This window comes from Uranotaenia lowii, chromosome 2 (genome assembly GCF_029784155.1).
Source record: "Uranotaenia lowii strain MFRU-FL chromosome 2, ASM2978415v1, whole genome shotgun sequence".
Classification (NCBI taxonomy): Eukaryota; Metazoa; Arthropoda; class Insecta; order Diptera; family Culicidae; genus Uranotaenia; species Uranotaenia lowii.
In genome coordinates, this window is record NC_073692.1 from 368577460 (window position 1) to 368595285 (window position 17826).

General features: G+C 36.8%; 1 protein-coding gene across 2 annotated transcripts in view; it reads left to right on the top strand.

The window, feature by feature from the left end:
• Nucleotides 1-1217: 1217 nt before the first annotated feature.
• Nucleotides 1218-17826, top strand: part of LOC129743752 (dnaJ homolog subfamily B member 6-A) — a 263174-nt gene continuing 246565 nt past the window's right edge. The window contains exon 1 of one of the 2 annotated variants that reach the window (XM_055735893.1): nucleotides 1218-1346. The gene's annotated coding sequence lies outside the window, so the exon portion shown is untranslated. The remainder of the gene's footprint in view (nucleotides 1347-17826) is intronic. The other variant, XM_055735895.1, reaches the window with a different exon arrangement.

Genomic DNA, 17826 nt, shown 5'->3' on the forward strand with positions numbered 1-17826 from the left:
AAGAATGATTATAACGATGAAAATCTTATTATAAGCCAAAAAACAAGTCAAAAAGCGAGAAATAAATAAAAATACGAGAAAAAAAATGTTAACCGAGTGACAAAACATTGATTTAATTAGAATTACAACCTCGAAAAGATAACAACGAGATTTAAAAGTGGAAAAAAGATATGGAAAGATGTGGATTTAAAAAATTAAAACAAATAGGTGTGCCACTGAAAAAAAAAACAAATAAATATTTGTTAAAACAACACAAAATGTTTTTCTATTTTTGAATATTTAAAAATGTAAAATGTCAAATGTTTATAAAGGAAAAACTCAAAAAGAGATAAAAGATTTGAAGAATTAAATCTTATTATTATTTGTAGAAAACGGGGTATAAAATGATATAAAAAGAAAAACGTTGAAAAACTATAAAAAAAATGTAAAATCAAAATTGTAAACCAAAAAAATATTGAAAAAATATAAAACATAAAAAAATCTGTAAACTTATATGGAAAACATCAAAAGTCATTACTAAAGAATGCAAATAAGGCCGGAACAAATTTCAAATCCTTCTTTTGTCACTCGGAGTTGGAACATCGCGAGGGGGGGGATAATAAAAAATAATGCGAAAAACAAATAAATTGAAATAAATTGGACAAAAGATTGAATGCAACCAAATTGCATACCTATATTATTGCATAAAACCTATAAATCAAGTATTTTTTTGATCGAAAAATTAAATAAAATCAAGAATACAAAATGTGAATTAACTTCCATCTTCCAAAATTTGGTTCTTGGTCTTGTAATCTTTCGGATATTTGAATTTTTATTTGAAATTTACTTAAAATACTTCAAACTTTATTTATTCCCCCCTTCCGGATTTTGGAAATTTCGAAGGGGGGGGAGACAAAAGAAGAAATTGATATTTGTTCCAGCCTAATTGAAATAAGTATTAGAAAAAAATAATGGAAAACAAACCTGATAAAATTGAAATATTTTATATGGTTTTTTTATCAACTGAAAAATATAAAAAAATGGTTGACAGTTTATATTTGAAAAATATAAAATGGAAAATATAGTTTTAAAATATTTTTTTTATATATTTTAAGTAAATTTGATTCTTAGATGTCCAGTCTAATATTTAAAATGATAGAATGTTTTTTTTACATAAAAATATGTTTTTCACGCATAAAAATTAACCAAGCAATAAGCAGTGTATTACAATATATTTTTATTCTCTCGTTTCAGGTGTCAAAAGATCAAACGAGCCAGTTGGTTGATTGAATTGAGAGTGTTTGGTTGTGATATTACGCAATCTAAGATCTGCGGCATCCGCACAGTGTTGCCAGCAAAGTTTATGGGTGAGTAATTTGTTTCCGGTTGTAGAAGTTTTCACAATCTTCACAAATAGTGTTACCAATATCTTTCCTAAATTTTCTTGTTTTTTGGAACCAAAATGATGTTACGAAGTATTTTCAATTTTCGGAAAACAAATACATATGATGATGGCACCTATTCTTCAATAAAGAAAAACAACAGTGTTGCCAACTTAAATAAAAGACCAACTTGCCTGAAAACGTTAAAAAAATCACAATTGTGAATTTTTTTTTTTCTAATTTAAAATTGATTTATGAATAAGCGTAATGTATCCTATAAGCCAGCCTATCAGCAGCTATTGAATCTTTTCGTAGGAAATGAAAAATTTGTCCGAGGAGGGGACAAATCGGTTGAACACCGGGTTGAGACTGGGATCATTTGGGTGAAATTGTTGATTTGAGTCCCCCCTTGGCTTAGACGATCAAGTCGATTAGGGTTACTATAAATGCATTTTTGCAGTTTTTTTTTGTGATTTGTTGTTTCGATGTCGTGTTTACTTGACACAGACATGGACATTACAGAAAAGTGCCAACTAGCCAGCTTGCTAGCTCTGCTGAATCGAAACTTAGCGTTTTCAAATTACAGCTACCAGAGGACTATGTTCGATGGGGAAGTAATGATTAGGGTTTTTTTTGGTGGTCTCTTCCTTTTCTTACTCATTAATCGATTTGATCACCTTTTCCCTATGTTTTTGTCTCGTTTTGGTTGGCGTTTTAATTTGTACGGCTAATGAGTTTGAAAGAAATTAGTAACGAAGTTGATACAATATAAAAAAAACAATCTGTAACTTCCTAAAAACGTTTTAAACATCCCGTGGATAAGCTCCCGAATTAAAAAGGTTTCAAACCCACAGTAATTTATGGCACAGTATATTATGTCTTTATCTTTCATAGAAACCCTAATCCAAAGGGTCAGAATGCAACATGTTTAGCGCCCTAATATCGGAATAACATTCTCTAAAAACTTTCACCTCTAGGGCCATGCCATATGTTTCCACCTACTGGCGATTGCTGCAGTCGTTCCTACATATTTATCACCTTTTAATACTAATGATGTCTCACTTTCTTTTTCTCGATCAACACCGAGACGAGGCCTAATCCGAAGCGCTTAGTTGTTTTGTTTTGAGCTTGTGCTATAGGCATTAATTCAACATAACACCACCCATTCGTTAACAGAAGTGCACGATTCACTCCTCCGTTTTTTTGAATCACGAAAGGGAATACGTTAATCAGTGTGTGATCGCTTTCGGCCGTCGTCGCCACTAACCTACATCTAGTAAAAGAAAGAAAAATATGAAAAAAAAAATTAAACCACTCACCCAAAAATCAAAAGGAAATAAACATATGTACGACCGCGATGATAAACCGCAGCTAATGACAGCAAAATCCGTCACCGAGCGGACTTCATGTTGTAGGAAAACAAATTCCCCGGGTGGTCAAAGTCTGGTTTCCCAAAACATTACCCCGGCAAGCATCGTAGGTTATTAGTATCGCCGTCATCATCATCAACATCGTCAAAAACAACAGATCCCCCCCCGTCTGAATCGTTGTTGAAAACCAGCCATGCTTTGGTCAATGGATTTTGTCATAAGTAGAAGACCGACAGCTCAATTATCAGAAATGTGTGCTCTCGAGGGGCACTAGGTTGGGTCGGTTTCAGTTAAAACACAGTTTTTATCAACAATTTTTAGGGTTTACACAAGTTGAGAGATTATTTCTAAGTAAGCTACCAGGAAAAGTTGAAATTTTCTATAATTTTGCTAAAAATGCCGTATTTTATGCTTCAGGCAAATTGGATCATTTTTATACGGTTTAAAGCAATACCGAGATGAAATACCAAAGCGAATGTTGATGAAAAAAATCTCAAAAATAAAAAAACACCTGAAACAGATTTTTGAACCTAGAAATAGCACACTTCTTCCTTTCGACGATGAATTACAACTTATGGCAACACTAGAAGGGCGCTAATTGAAAGTCGTCACAGGAATTTAGCGTCACTTTAAAAGACATCCTTTTGAGGCCCTTTCCTTTCCGGTTCTATGAAGTGGTGTTCAATCATCGCTGATAACAGTTATTCGATTCGATATTTTGACTCTATAAATTGGACTTATGATATATGTGAATATCCCTAGATTTTTGCAGTGGTGTCAGAATTTTTTTCAATCATAATTTGATTGTTTCCACAAAAAATTAACACAATTTTTAAATCCAAATCTTAGGACCCCATAATTTTTTTTCGAAATTTGACAAAATTTGGAAATTTGTGTAAAAAAAATATCATTTTTATTCCGGAACTCTGATAAATGAGACTATTCGACATGTAACGTGAGACATGAGATTAGAGAAATCTAGGAAATGAGTTTTGAGCCATAAAACCTGCAACATGAGATCAGGGACTTGAAATGTGATACCTGAGACCTAGGGTATGACACTTGAGATATGAGACCGTACACCTGAGACAAAAAACTTGTGATCTAAGATTTGAGAACTGATATCTAACATCTGAAACGTAAAACCTGAGACCTACGACCTGTGTTTTGAGATTTCAGACCTGAACGAGACCAGAGAAATGTGAATCAAGCTGTGAGACACACGTAAGAAGTTAGAAGTGGTACGTGTGATACGAGAATTAATAACGTAAGAAGAGAGAAATTAGACAGAAGTGAGCCGTGACACTTGAGAAATAAGAACTGAGCAGATTTGAGAAATAAAACGTGGAAAGTGAGACGTCTAACTTCTCACGTCTTACCTCGAGCCTCTCATATCTTATTTCTCATATCTCACATCTCACTTCTCCTCTCATATCTCATGTCACATGTCTCATCTCTCACTTCTCTCCTCTCATGTTTTTTGTCTCATGTCTCCCAGCACTCTTCTCTCCTCTCATGTTTCATTTTTCATGTTTCATATCTCATGTCTCCTGTCTCATGTCTTATATCTTATGCCTCATGTTTCAGATCTCATGTTTTCCGTCTCACTTCTCTCCTCTCGTGTCTCATATCTCATATCTTCCGTCGCACTTCTCGCATGTCTCCTAACTCATGTCTCATGTCTCATGTCCTATGTATCATGTCTCCTATCTCATATCTACCGTCTCACTTCTTCCCTCTCATGTCTCATGTTTCATGTATCATTTCCCTTCCATCTAACTTCTCTCCTCTCATGTCTCACTTCTCTCCTGCCATGTCTCATGTTTCATGTCTCATGTCATGTCTCATGTCATGTCTCATGTCATGTCTCATGTCTCATGTTTTATGTCTCATGTCTCCCGTATCTCTTCTCTCCTCTCATATTTCATTTTTCATGTTTGTCTCATGCCTCATGTCTTATATCTTATGTCTCATATTTTCCGTCCGTCTCACTTCTCTCCTCTCGTGTCTCATATCTCATATCTTTCGTCGCACTTTTCGCATGTCTCCTAACTCATGTCTCATGTCCCATGTATCATGTCTCCTATCTCATATCAATCGTCTCACTTCTTTCCTCTCATGCCTCATGTCTCATGTGTCATGTCTCATGTTTCATGTTCCATGTCTCTTCCATCTAACTTCTCTCCTCTCATGTCTCACTTCTCTCCTCCCATGTCTCATGTTTCATGTCTCATGTCTCATGTTTTATGTCTCATGTCTCCCGTATCTCTTCTCTTCTCTTCTTGTTTGTCTCATGTATCATGTCTTATATCTTATTTCTCATATTTCAGATCTCATATTTTCCGTCCGTCTCACTTCTCTCCTATCGTGTCTCATATCTCATACCTTCTGTCGCACTTCTCGCATGTCTCCTAACTCATGTCTCATATCTCCTGTCTCATGTCTCATGTCCAATGTATCATGTCTCCTGTCTCATACCTATCATCTCACTTCTTTCCTCTCATGTCTCATGTCTCATGTCTCATGTCTCATGTCTCATGTTTCATGTTTCATGTTTTATGTCTCTTGTCTCATGACTAAGCTTATTCCAACTTCAAAAGTTTCTAAGTGTTTTCCATTGAAATGGACTTGTATTTTGTGTTAATTGCTAAAACCGGAGATGGAAATGTTTTTGAAAAAAGAAATGCAAAATTCAGTTTGTGTTTTAATTCACAAACTGAATTTTGCTTCAAAAAACATTATAAATTTTTAAAATACTAAAAACGCGGATGAAAAGATGACAATAATGTCGTTACTTATTTGAAAAAGAGTGGCAGAGTTCCCCATTTTTTTCGGATTTTTCTAACAATCTGACAAGCTTTCCGTTTTCCCTAATTTTAGCAGTTGTACAAGAGTTTTCAGGGATGACTTTTAAATGAGTTTTGATTGTTTTCCTTATTTATACTGATTTGAATTTTAGAAAATTCTTGAATTTTCATAAAAGTTGTTGGCAACACGGTTCGGCTTGTTATTTCTACAAAATCTCCTGCTTGTGGAACATATTATCTGATAAAACAATTAAATATATTTTTAATTTTTTTTAATAACATTTTTGCTCATTTCTTTTCCTTTCCAGAGAGCAACAGAACAAAGTAAAAAAAATAAGGTCTTATATGATTATTAAGGTTGGAGTTATTTTACATTAATAGTAAGGTATTTATTTAAATTTCTAACTTTCCAACTTGCTAGACGTTCCAATTTTTCTTATCAAGAAGTTTTGCAAAATTAATTAGGGATTTGAAGATTTAAAGCTAAACTTTTTATATTACTTTAATAACAAAGTAGTAATCTTGATTTTTTTAACCACAAGCATGGCCATTTAAAACATTGGTAAGTCATTTTGAAATATTAAGGAATTGAAGAAAGAGATTGCGGTTCAAATCAGATTTATTTTCTACTCGTGTAAACTTTGTTGAAGAAAAATCGGCAATATAAATAATGTTAAACAAAAAACATGTAAAATATGTTTTTAGTTGAATTTAAATAAAAATAAAATTGACTATGATTGAGTATAAAATTTTAATTTTGAATCGAAAATTAAAATTATGAAACTGCGATCGCCTGTAATTTGAATCCTTGATGAAATTCTCACATTGATTTTTCAATCTTGATTATAAAAACTTGACTTTCAGCTTAATCTGATTTTTTAATTTTGGTTCAGAATTTGAGTACTGCCTTTTAATCTGAGATCGAAATCTGAATTCCGAACTGGAAAACGATTTTTAAATTCTCAACCAGAAATCTCTTACCTATTTGAATTCTGATTTGTTGGTTTTCAATGTAAATTCTTTCTACAGTTATTTATTCGAAATTTAACTTCAATTGCGAATGATGAAACTGTTTCAGATTTTTCAGTTCCGGATCACCATTATGAAACTTTCTGTAGATCCAATTCTGCATAAGAATCAGAAGCAAAAATTTCAAATTTTAAAAATTGTTTGTAATTTCAAATATTTTCTTTTTATATTTTCCAAAAGGATGAGTTTGAACATAAAAAATTTAAATGCAAAACCGAGAAGTTCAGTAACATTAACCTAGGTTCAGAATCCGAATTCTGATCAAAAGACATCGAATTTAAATATTTATAAGCATTTGGAACCACAAAATTCGGAATTATTTTAGACTAAGCTTTACAGATATTTCTCCCCAAGGATCCGGGCCGTGCAAATCCGGGAAATTTTCACCAGTATCCATCCAGTATCAAAAGTATTAAATAAAAATCATGAACAAAAACACTTGACTTTTGTTTATCGAAATACAGCAGTCAATGTTAAATCATATTTTAAACTTTAAAGACTCAATTAAAATATTTGTTTGATTTTGCAAATAAAGTGTAACAATTTGAGCAAAATCTGGACGATTTGGCAAGCTTAGTCTAAACTTTTTGAAATTCGATATTCGAGACTAAACTTCTATCAATAAATTAGAAATTTTTTCAATGTACACATTTTGCTTGGCATTTTTGAAAAAAAAAATCAAAAAAGATCGGATTTTATTTGAAAGATAAATATTTAAGAGTACAATGTTAAAAAAATTAACCTCAGAAAATAAAAACATCAATTAAAAGCTAAAAAATATCAGATAATATTCTTGAATCATATAAAATTTGCTTTCTTTCGAAAACAAATGTATTAAAATCGAAAGAACATTCGTTGAATGTTTTTTCCAGTGATTCCATTGATAATTTTGTTAAAGTTGGATGTGTTCAACATATCCAGATTCAGCTAGCAACTAAAACATTCTAAACATTCTAATTTTGTCTATAGTTCGTTGAATTGCAAAGCTGATTCTGATTGATTTGGGCGCGTTGAACCAAATACGTTCTCCAAGGTTTTTGAGATTCGAGGGTTTACTTTTAACTATTTTTTTTTAATTTTTGGCAACACTGAAAAATCTCATTTATAAAAATGGAGGCATTTTCTTTGTAACACCATCACGTTTTAATAGAATGAAGTGAAATTTAATACCCGTGGGTTTTTCGGGTCAGAGATGGTTTGTAGTATTAAAAAAATCAAACTTTTCATATGGGGGGGGGGGGGGGGGGTGGCGTACAAAATCAATTTAAAATGGAACACAAGTCGAAGAATTTAAATACGATTTTAACGTAATTCACGAGTACGAAGAAGTTAAGGACGTGAAGATGAAGTTGAATATTTATAACGATTTATTAATTCAAAGGTAAAACGAAGTTTACCGGTTCAGCTAGTATGAATCATAAATATTCAAATTTTTGGATTTGAAACAACAATCAATTTACTCGAAGACCGCGAGACAATTTGGCTTCTGAGAAAGAGGTCACAGAAGTTTGATTTTAGTTTTTTTTTCAGCTCGATAAACATTAAAATTTCGAGGAAATTTTATTGGAATTTTTAACCAAATATTGATTTTTTTGTTTTTTTTAAGCATAAATCAAAACAATTTGCGGTCTTCAACGATGTTATTAAATGAATTGCAATCTCTAAGATTTAAAAATTTGCTTCATTGATATGGTTTAAGATTTTTTTTTCAAATAATTTTTCTGGAAAAATTCCACTTGTAATTTTTTATTACGTCATATCTCCGAACCCAGAATATGTAGGAAAAATATCATTGAGTATAAAATCTGAGTAAATATTAGTTTTTTTATTGTGTTTTTCGTGTAATTTCGTTAGGATATATTTTTCAGTCAATTTGCAAAAAAATTATTTCTTTCGAGTTTTCAATACGAAATATCATAAAAACTAAAAGTGACAGCCTAAAACTGAAATAAGATTAAATTTCAAAGGGCCTAATTGTTTCAAAATGAATTTCATACAGAGTTGCTAGCGAGCCGGGAAAACCGGAAATACCTGGAAAAACTCTGGAATTTCATCGCGTCAACGGGAAACCGGGAAAAACCGGGAATTTTGCACCTCATAGGGAATATTGTCATGTTCGAATTTTTTTTTAATTATTTATAAATTTAAGCAGAGTTACATTTTCTGACGAAAGGAATATCTTTTTCACCAGAAAAATGTTTTTCTATGTTGTGTTTTTCGTTTGAATTAGCCTAAATAACAAAGCCGTGAGTGTTTTGTTTTTTATTCTTAGTAATTTGAACTTTTGCCTACGCTGGAATATATGTCTTATGAAAAAATGTGACGAAAACAAGCTCTTTCGAAATCTAAGGTCTTTAACCTGATGGAAAATAATATCTTACATTCAAATGATAAAAGCTCAGCCCTGTCTTATTCACGATTTTCTATATTTTCACGAATCCTTTTTTTTTTTTTTCTAAAATGTGTGTTTGGATTTATGTTAAAAAATTAACTGCACTAAAAGAATAACTAAATGTATTCATGCAATCTTTTGATTAAAATTTTGTTAAACAAATCCTTATTCTTCCTCTCTTGACAAGCTGATTTGATATTAAGTTTCGATGTATTTTCTACATATTTCTATACAAACTATACAATTACAATTACAACTCTATAAAAAATTCTAGAAAAACTGAAATTTTCACAGTGGCTCAAAACAACCACATTATAATTTCAAGATCAAGTTATCTGGACTTGTTTTTGCAAAATTGTTGAAATTGTGGATCAAAGCAATGAATAAATGCCAAGTTCGTTGGATTTGTTCCAAAAAAAAAAACATGTAAATTTGTTACGAAAAGACGCCGAATATTTGTCCGAATTTCCAACCGGTAAACAAGTTTTGGAAAACATTTGTTAGAAATATGAGGGCTAGTTACCCTGTTTATAACACAAAAGTATGTAACTAAAAAAAATCTTATCTCCTTTTTTATCTTTCTTTCAATCTTCATATCTCTAGGACTGAGTGTGAATAAATTATTATTTTTTACTTGAACTCGAATAGACATTAGCCTTTTTTTGTCTCTCAAAGCTTGTGAACATATAGCTATGTATATTCAAAGTCAATAAGCTTAATTGTCTGTTGGGAATCAATCCTAGATTGAATTTTGGACACCAGATTCAAATCTTGGAAGCAAATGGCGAACATTGGAAAAATACTCTTAAGCATCTGAAACTTAATTTCTAGAAATGATCTTATTGTAGCAAAGGGTTACACCTGCAAAACTACAGTTCGTTTCAAGTAAGTTACTTTCAATCCAATTAGTTGTTGCCGTTCTTTTCTGTTATTTGTTATTATGAACGATATAGTTTTTTTCTCTCAAATATTTCTGGAAGTTCTGTTATATAACTACTGAAATTTGATTTCTACTTAACGCATTGCGGCTCAAATACGAAACATTTCCTTTTTTTTCGTTCGCCCTAATGTGCTACAACTAAAATCTAACTCAAATGTTATAAATCCAATAATCACATTACATTCGACATAATTGAACACAACATTTTGGTGACTCAGAGATACAAAATTTTTAAAATTTTGTTCAGTTGTTTCTGAGAAAAAGAGTGCCAAATTTTGGTTTTGTTAAGAGTCACACATCACATTCGACACCGCCTAGCTCGAAGAAGCAATCGTTGTCGTCTGTTTTTCAACTCCTAATTTCTTGCAGTCGTGAAGTTGTTGGGGCTAAATTAAGAGCACCAAATTTCCCTGCCTAACATCTCGTCGCTGTTCGGAATCAGTAGCTTAAGCTAGCCAGCCCCGTAGTCGTTTCTTGAGGATTGGAAGAGAGCAGAGAAGGACGGAAGCAGTTGATCATCAAAGTCGAGAGTATCTCACCGGTTCCGTTATTCTATTTCTGTCGTGACACGAGTTTTGACATTGGGGACTTGTTGTCTTAACACAAAAACCGTTGAGTCAGTCTTGTGAAGAGAAGATAAATATTTCAATCTTTATCGTTCCTACGATATAAAGGTGTAGCTTCCGCTGAGGAAAACACAAGGAATATACTTCCTTTGGGGCCTTGATGTTGAAAAAAGCTCTTTGGTAGGCTTAGGTTTTCTTTTTTTTCCAAAAAAAAACCAGAGCTCATAAATGTGACAGCTTCCTCCTTTAGTGTTGAACCGATAGAAGTCTATTCCGAAGAAAATCACCCCGAACTCGATTAGATATCGACCCGTTTGCTCACGGAGATAGTAGAAAGCTATTATCGATGTCAATAAACTTGATTCCGGGAACACGCTGATGTCACTTCTATGTGGTCCAACCGAAGCTAAACGATTTCGTGAGAAGGCTACCCCAGGACACGACACATTTTGCCGGATTGTTTACTGTTTGAAGATTCTTGGAAAACTTAGAGAAGAGTAAAGCTTATCGTCCTTTCGATGATGAGATTTTTGTCATTTTATTGGTAAACTAAGGTTTCACAAGTTGCAACACAAAATTGATTTTCATACAATTTTTCTAATGATATTCAAAGAATTGTTACCTAATCTTATTACAGATCGAAAATAATCCTCTTATCCAGGTTGCTTATTTACGATCCTCAAATAAAACTGTTCGATGCATCTCTGCATCTTCAATTAAGTTATTAGTGTTATGTAGCTGCCCACCTAAACCGTAAAAATGGGTAGTAAATTTATTACTACACCCATAAAATTTCACTCAGAAATCGAAGCTTAGCGCGTAACTAACCGACTGGCTGACTCGTGGCGTCTTAGTTCATAAAACGCAACGGCTAATGTTCGATGACTGACCACCGACAAGAGGATGCTGCAAAGATGTAAGCCTAAATCAATCCTCTAGCGATGTTGCGCACGTATCGTAACGGCAATTATCCCGTCGGGGAAATTGCACCGAGATGTACTACGCCAAATCAGTAGGTCTGTAGTATATAAATCGATTAGTTCCAGCGATACCTACTCATTTCAGCATCTGTCAGCGGAGCGATGCGACCGTAACATCATCATTGGCATCGAAAGTGACTACGTGAAGTTATATGCGTGTGCATTACCTGAAGGAATTTTGGTGGCACAGTTTCACGGAAAGCTTAAGAAAGCATGGAAAAAAATTAATAGTACAAATTTTTCTTCAAAAAGCTATTTTAAGAATTTGTTAAGGTTCCATTCCTTGAAAAAGTCAAAAAAAAAAAATCGAAACGTCGGAAACAAATCTTCAGTTTAAAGAATTCATTCTAAGGGTCTTCAATTGGAGGATATTCAGGTTAAAAGTCTACGTGCTGAAAATCCGAAGGTCAATGTTCTTAAATCAACATATCTTCAGGCCGGGGATCTTCAGGATTGAAAGTTGCAGGCCAAAAATCTTTACCCGTGTGTCTTCAGGCCAGAGTTTGGTCACCTAAGGTCTTCAGGACAACGCTTTCTGAGTCTGAGGATTTCAAGAAGGTCTTCAGGACAATGGTCTTCAGCTCAAGTGTCTTCATGCAGAAAGTCTTCAAGTGTTCCAGTAATTTTAACCAATCAAACTATGATTGACTAACATTTACCTACAAACTGAAAAAGTGCGGTGAATTTTCCGAACTACAAATCATTACAGAAATATCTGGTTTTTTCCCCTTATCTTAGTCTTAAACTTGCCCCAGTACGAGGCTTAGTTCCAGTCTTCTGGAACTTGTCAATTCTTGTCCTTTTTTCATGTCCCCTCCTTGAACGAGTCTTACTGTTGACGTAGTCCTATTACTATTCATAGTCCTAGTCCAAAATAGTTCCAGTTCTAGTCCTAGTCTTAGTCCTACACTTTGTCTAAGTCCTAGGACGATTGTGCATCTTAGTTCTAGTTATATTCCTAGACCTAGCTCTTGTCCATGTCCTAGGCCTAGTTGTTGTTCTTGGACAGAGGAAATCGCCTGTCCAAGTGCTGACTGCTATAGGGCAAGGCGTAGGATGCAGAACTCAAGGACCCAAGAAGGAAGAGCGGAGCTTAGGCCACTCTTCACAGGCACGAGATCGGCCCTCCACAGGGCCATCAATGCAAGCAAGAGGACACGCTTCAAACAACTATCCCGAGATGCCAACGACTGTCCATGGGGCTAAAACTCAAAGTGGGAGTACACCTGAAAAGTGCCCAGATAAATTTAGAGTGATCATCGAGCTGTTCCCAGGAGGAGACGATTACGGTGGATGAACTTCGCGCAATCGCCAAGTCTCTCCAACCAAGGAAGGTCCCAGGGCCGGAGGGCATTCCGAACGTCGCAGTGAAGGCCGCGATTAGGGCGTTCCCCGATATACTCTTGGTACCTTTAATATCTTTTTTGGATTGTATCACAGCTCCCGGTAAACCATTTCGCGGTATTCGTTTTGGCGGTATGACATTTCGCGTATGGACCTATTTGGCGGTTTACCATTTGGCGGTTTGTAACACTTGGCGGTTTCTCATTTGGCATATGGCCCTTTTGGCGGTTTGCCTTTCAGCGGTTTGTAACATTACGCGGTCTCCCAATTTGCGAATGAGACTATTTGGCGGTATGGATAGTTGGCAACTGAGTAACTTTGCGGTCTGTTTCAAATGTTCAAAAGTCCGGCCTAGAAACATGGATCATAATTACGAGGATGTCCTTACGAAGATCCCTAGCTTTGGGTAAACCTAGAAACACGGGACCTTCCTAGGTTTTCAGTAGACCTAGAAAAAACAAGGCCGTCTCAGAAACGTAGATCAAAACCAAGAGGCCGCCTCCTCACGCTGCGCGTTCGAACTAGAGTGAAGTATGGTCCTTACGCTTCGCGTTGCGGACCGGGCTAGGGGATTGTCCCTAGCTTTGGGTAAACCTAGAAACACGGGACCTTCCTAGGTTTTCAGTAGACCTAGAAAAAACAGGGCCGTCTCAGAAACGTAGATCAAAACCAAGAGGCCGCCTCCTCACGCTGCGCGTTCGAACTAGAGTGAAGTATGGTCCTTACGCTTCGCGTTGCGGACCGGGCTAGGGAATTGTCCCTAGCTTTGGGTAAACCTAGAAACACGGGACCTTCCTAGGTTTTCAGTAGACCTAGAAAAAACAAGGCCGTCTCAGAAACGTAGATCAAAACCAAGAGGCCGCCTCCTCACGCTGCGCGTTCGAACTAGAGTGAAGTATGGTCCTTACGCTTCGCGTTGCGGACCGGGCTAGGGGATTGTCCCTAGCTTTGGGTAAACCTAGAAACACACGACCTTCCTAGGTTTTCAGTAGACCTAGAAAAAACAGGGCCGTCTCAGAAACGTGCATCAAAACCAAGAGGCCGCCTCCTCACGCTGCGCGTTCGAACTAGAGTGAAGTATGGTCCTTACGCTTCGCGTTGCGGACCGGGCTAGGGGATTGTCCCTAGCTTTGGGTAAACCTAGAAACACACGACCTTCCTAGGTTTTCAGTAGACCTAGAAAAAACAGGGCCGTCTCAGAAACGTGGATCAAAACCAAGAGGCCGCCTCCTCACGCTGCGCGTTCGAACTAGAGTGAAGTACGCTTCTCGTTGCGGACCGGGCTAGGGGATTGTCCCTAGTTTTGGGTAAACCTAGAAACACGGGGCCTTCCTAGGTTTTCAGTAGACCTAGAAAAAACAAGGCCTTCTCAGAAACGTGGATCAAAACCAAGAGGGCGCCTCCTCACGCTGCGCGTTCGAACTAGAGTGAAGTATGGTCCTTACGCTTCGCGTTGCGGACCGGGCTAGGGGATTGTCCCTAGCTTTGGGTAAACCTAGAAACACGGGACCTTCCTAGGTTTTCAGTAAACCTAGAAAAACAGGGCCGTCTCAGAAACGTGGATCAAAACCAAGAGGCCGCCTCCTCACGCTGCGCGTTCGAACTAGAGTGAAGTATGGTCCTTACGCTTCGCGTTGCGGACCGGGCTAGGGAATTGTCCCTAGCTTTGGGTAAACCTAGAAACACGGGACCTTCCTAGGTTTTCAGTAGACCTAGAAAAAACTGGGCCGTCTCAGAAACGTGGATCAAAACCAAGAGGCCGCCTCCTCACGCTGCGCGTTCGAACTAGAGTGAAGTATGGTCCTTACGCTTCGCGTTGCGGACCGGGCTAGGGGATTGTCCCTAGCTTTGGGTAAACCTAGAAACACGGGGCCTTCCTAGGTTTTCAGTAGACTTAGAAATAACGGGGCCGTCTCAGAAACGTGCATCAAAACCAAGAGGCCGCCTCCTCACGCTGCGCGTTCGAACTAGAGTGAAGTATGGTCCTTACGCTTCGCGTTGCGGACCGGGCTAGGGGATTGTCCCTAGCTTTGGGTAAACCTAGAAACACACGACCTTCCTAGGTTTTCAGTAGACCTAGAAAAAACAGGGCCGTCTCAGAAACGTGGATCAAAACCAAGAGGCCGCCTCCTCACGCTGCGCGTTCGAACTAGAGTGAAGTACGCTTCTCGTTGCGGACCGGGCTAGGGGATTGTCCCTAGCTTTGGGTAAACCTAGAAACACGGGGCCTTCCTAGGTTTTCAGTAGACCTAGAAAAAACAAGGCCGTCTCAGAAACGTAGATCAAAACCAAGAGGCCGCCTCCTCACGCTGCGCGTTCGAACTAGAGTGAAGTATGGTCCTTACGCTTCGCGTTGCGGACCGGGCTAGGGGATTGTCCCTAGCTTTGGGTAAACCTAGAAACACGGGACCTTCCTAGGTTTTCAGTAGACCTAGAAAAAACAGGGCCGTCTCAGAAACGTAGATCAAAACCAAGAGGCCGCCTCCTCACGCTGCGCGTTCGAACTAGAGTGAAGTATGGTCCTTACGCTTCGCGTTGCGGACCGGGCTAGGGAATTGTCCCTAGCTTTGGGTAAACCTAGAAACACGGGGCCTTCCTAGGTTTTCAGTAGACCTAGAAAAAACGGGGCCGTCTCAGAAACGTGGATCAAAACCAAGAGGCCGCCTCCTCACGCTGCGCGTTCGAACTAGAGTGAAGTATGGTCCTTACGCTTCGCGTTGCGGACCGGGCTAAGGGATTGTCCTTAGCTTTGGGTAAACCTAGAAACACGGGACCTTCCTAGGATTTCAGTAGACCTAGAAAAAACAGGACCGTCTTAGGAACATTAGAGCTAAGAGGCCGCTTCCTCACGCTGCGCGCTCGAACTAGAATGATGTATGTACGCTTTACGTCTCGAAACCTGAAAAAAGATATGGGTACAACATTTGCTCAGTATATTTCTGAGCAAATATCTTACCGCGAAATGTTGTATATCGCAAAAAAAAACAAACCGCGGAAAGAATCATACCGCAAAATATAACACCGCCAAACAAGACCATTTGCCAAATGGTAAACCGCCAAATCGACCAAACCGCCAATGGTCATGCCGCGTTTTAGGTCCTTTTGCCAAATGGTAAACCGCCAAAATAGCGTACCGCCAAACACTATACCGCTGATGTGAAAACCGCGGACAGAGGTACAACCCTTTTTTGTCGTAATTTGTAATATCTGACAAACTTCATCGAAAATACTATGTCTAGATTAAGAAATCTAAACTTGGAAGGCCATCGGTGCATTTGCGTGCCGAAAAGTTAGAAGTTTTTCTTGAAAAAATGGTGTCTAATTTCTAAATAAATATCCAGGGGCACGGGGGTAGTTGTTAGTTATTTCAACCGAACAAGCTCTGATTGACTAAAATTTACCTAAAAACTGAAAAATGTGGTAAATTTCCCGAACTACTAATCATTTCAGAAATATCAGTTTATGCACGCATTGCGTAGATTTTTTCGTTGGTTCAAACTATTGTCCTAGGCATTGGCCTGATTCAAATTCTTGTACTTGTCCTAGTCCTTTCCCTTGTTTGTCCCTTGTTGTCGCTTGTCAGTTTGATGACATCAGCATGTGCGTTGTAAAGCGCCATCATTCTATAGATTGGTTCATTACAAGCGTAGTTCTGTATTCGATTTGGTAGCTGAAACGGTCTCACTTCTGCAAACTTCTACGTCCTTCGTTTGGAGAGATTTGTGATACTAAATACGGTGAAAAGTACTTTCCACTGGTCAAGTCCTTTAAAAATAGCGCATCTGTCGATTTCGTCCGATTTTGAGTGACTCCAGTCCAACCCCCTGGCAACTTGACAGTTGAGTCGAGTTTGCTGTGCCGTCTTCAAAATTGTAGATGTCGCACTAGTCGCGTTTGTTTACATGCATCCTGGGTCGTCCTTAGCAGCGGCAACGTTCATTTTCCATTCAAACCACTTTATTTTGTTTAAAAAGAAATACGATTTTAAAAGGGCACATATTCAAAAGTGATGCAAAAAAGAAAAATGAATAACTTTATGACTAAATTTTAAAATAGTTGTCAATGAAATTAGTAATTTTATTTCAATCTATTTGTGTTCCATTCTCGGTTTTAACTTAATAAAATTTCTGTTTATAGCAAAAATTACAAAATGGCCATCTTTCATCCGAATCCGTTCTGTTTTTGTAACAAGGCATCACCATCTAGAGTTATGAGTTTCTTTCGTTAAACATAACGCGGTTTGAAATAGTTCAGCTATTTCCTTGAGCTTATTACGGTAAAATTTTATCCAGCTGAATGTTATGAAATATTAGTTTAACAAATATGTTGAGATAGTAAACACTGAAAATGAAAGCGGAAACGTGTTGAGGTGATGGCTTTGCATTTGCACAAGTGACGTACATATAAAATTTCGGCAAGTTCGTAGCATCAAATGTGAAGATTGCAGAAATGAACTTTTCAATAGTTTTATTGGCAGATAAGAAGTTAATACCATTGTGTTAAAGGTGTGCAGAATAACACATTGGCGGTTGGAGGTAAAATTTGTAGAACAAAATCATCAAAGTATAAACTTAGCATACTATTCTGATATCATAATGAATCGAACTCTGACACGGGTTTCAAATAATGCACGGGATGGTTTTAGAGGATTAGCCGAACACATTTTGGATCAAGATGCTTTAGTTAACCATCGAAACTTGTTGTTCAAATTATATGTTGATTTTTATTTGAAGTTTCGGATGGAGTCTTTCGCTAAGCAAAACACAACATAATGGTTCTAAAGAATCTATTCGAAAAAAAACTAACAAAGTTAATATTGTTTAGAAATGAATAAAATGTTTTTTTTTTTAATTTACTATGCAATAAACCAATTACAAAGATTTTTGAATTGAAATTTGCTTTTGTATTTCATAAATAAAAGCCATTTGAAACGCTGACTTTTTTGACCATATTATCGTGTTTTTCTTTAAACATGAACTGCTTTTCTGCTTAATAAGTGATTTCAAATCGTTGTTTTTCAAAAACTTTTTTTTTCCA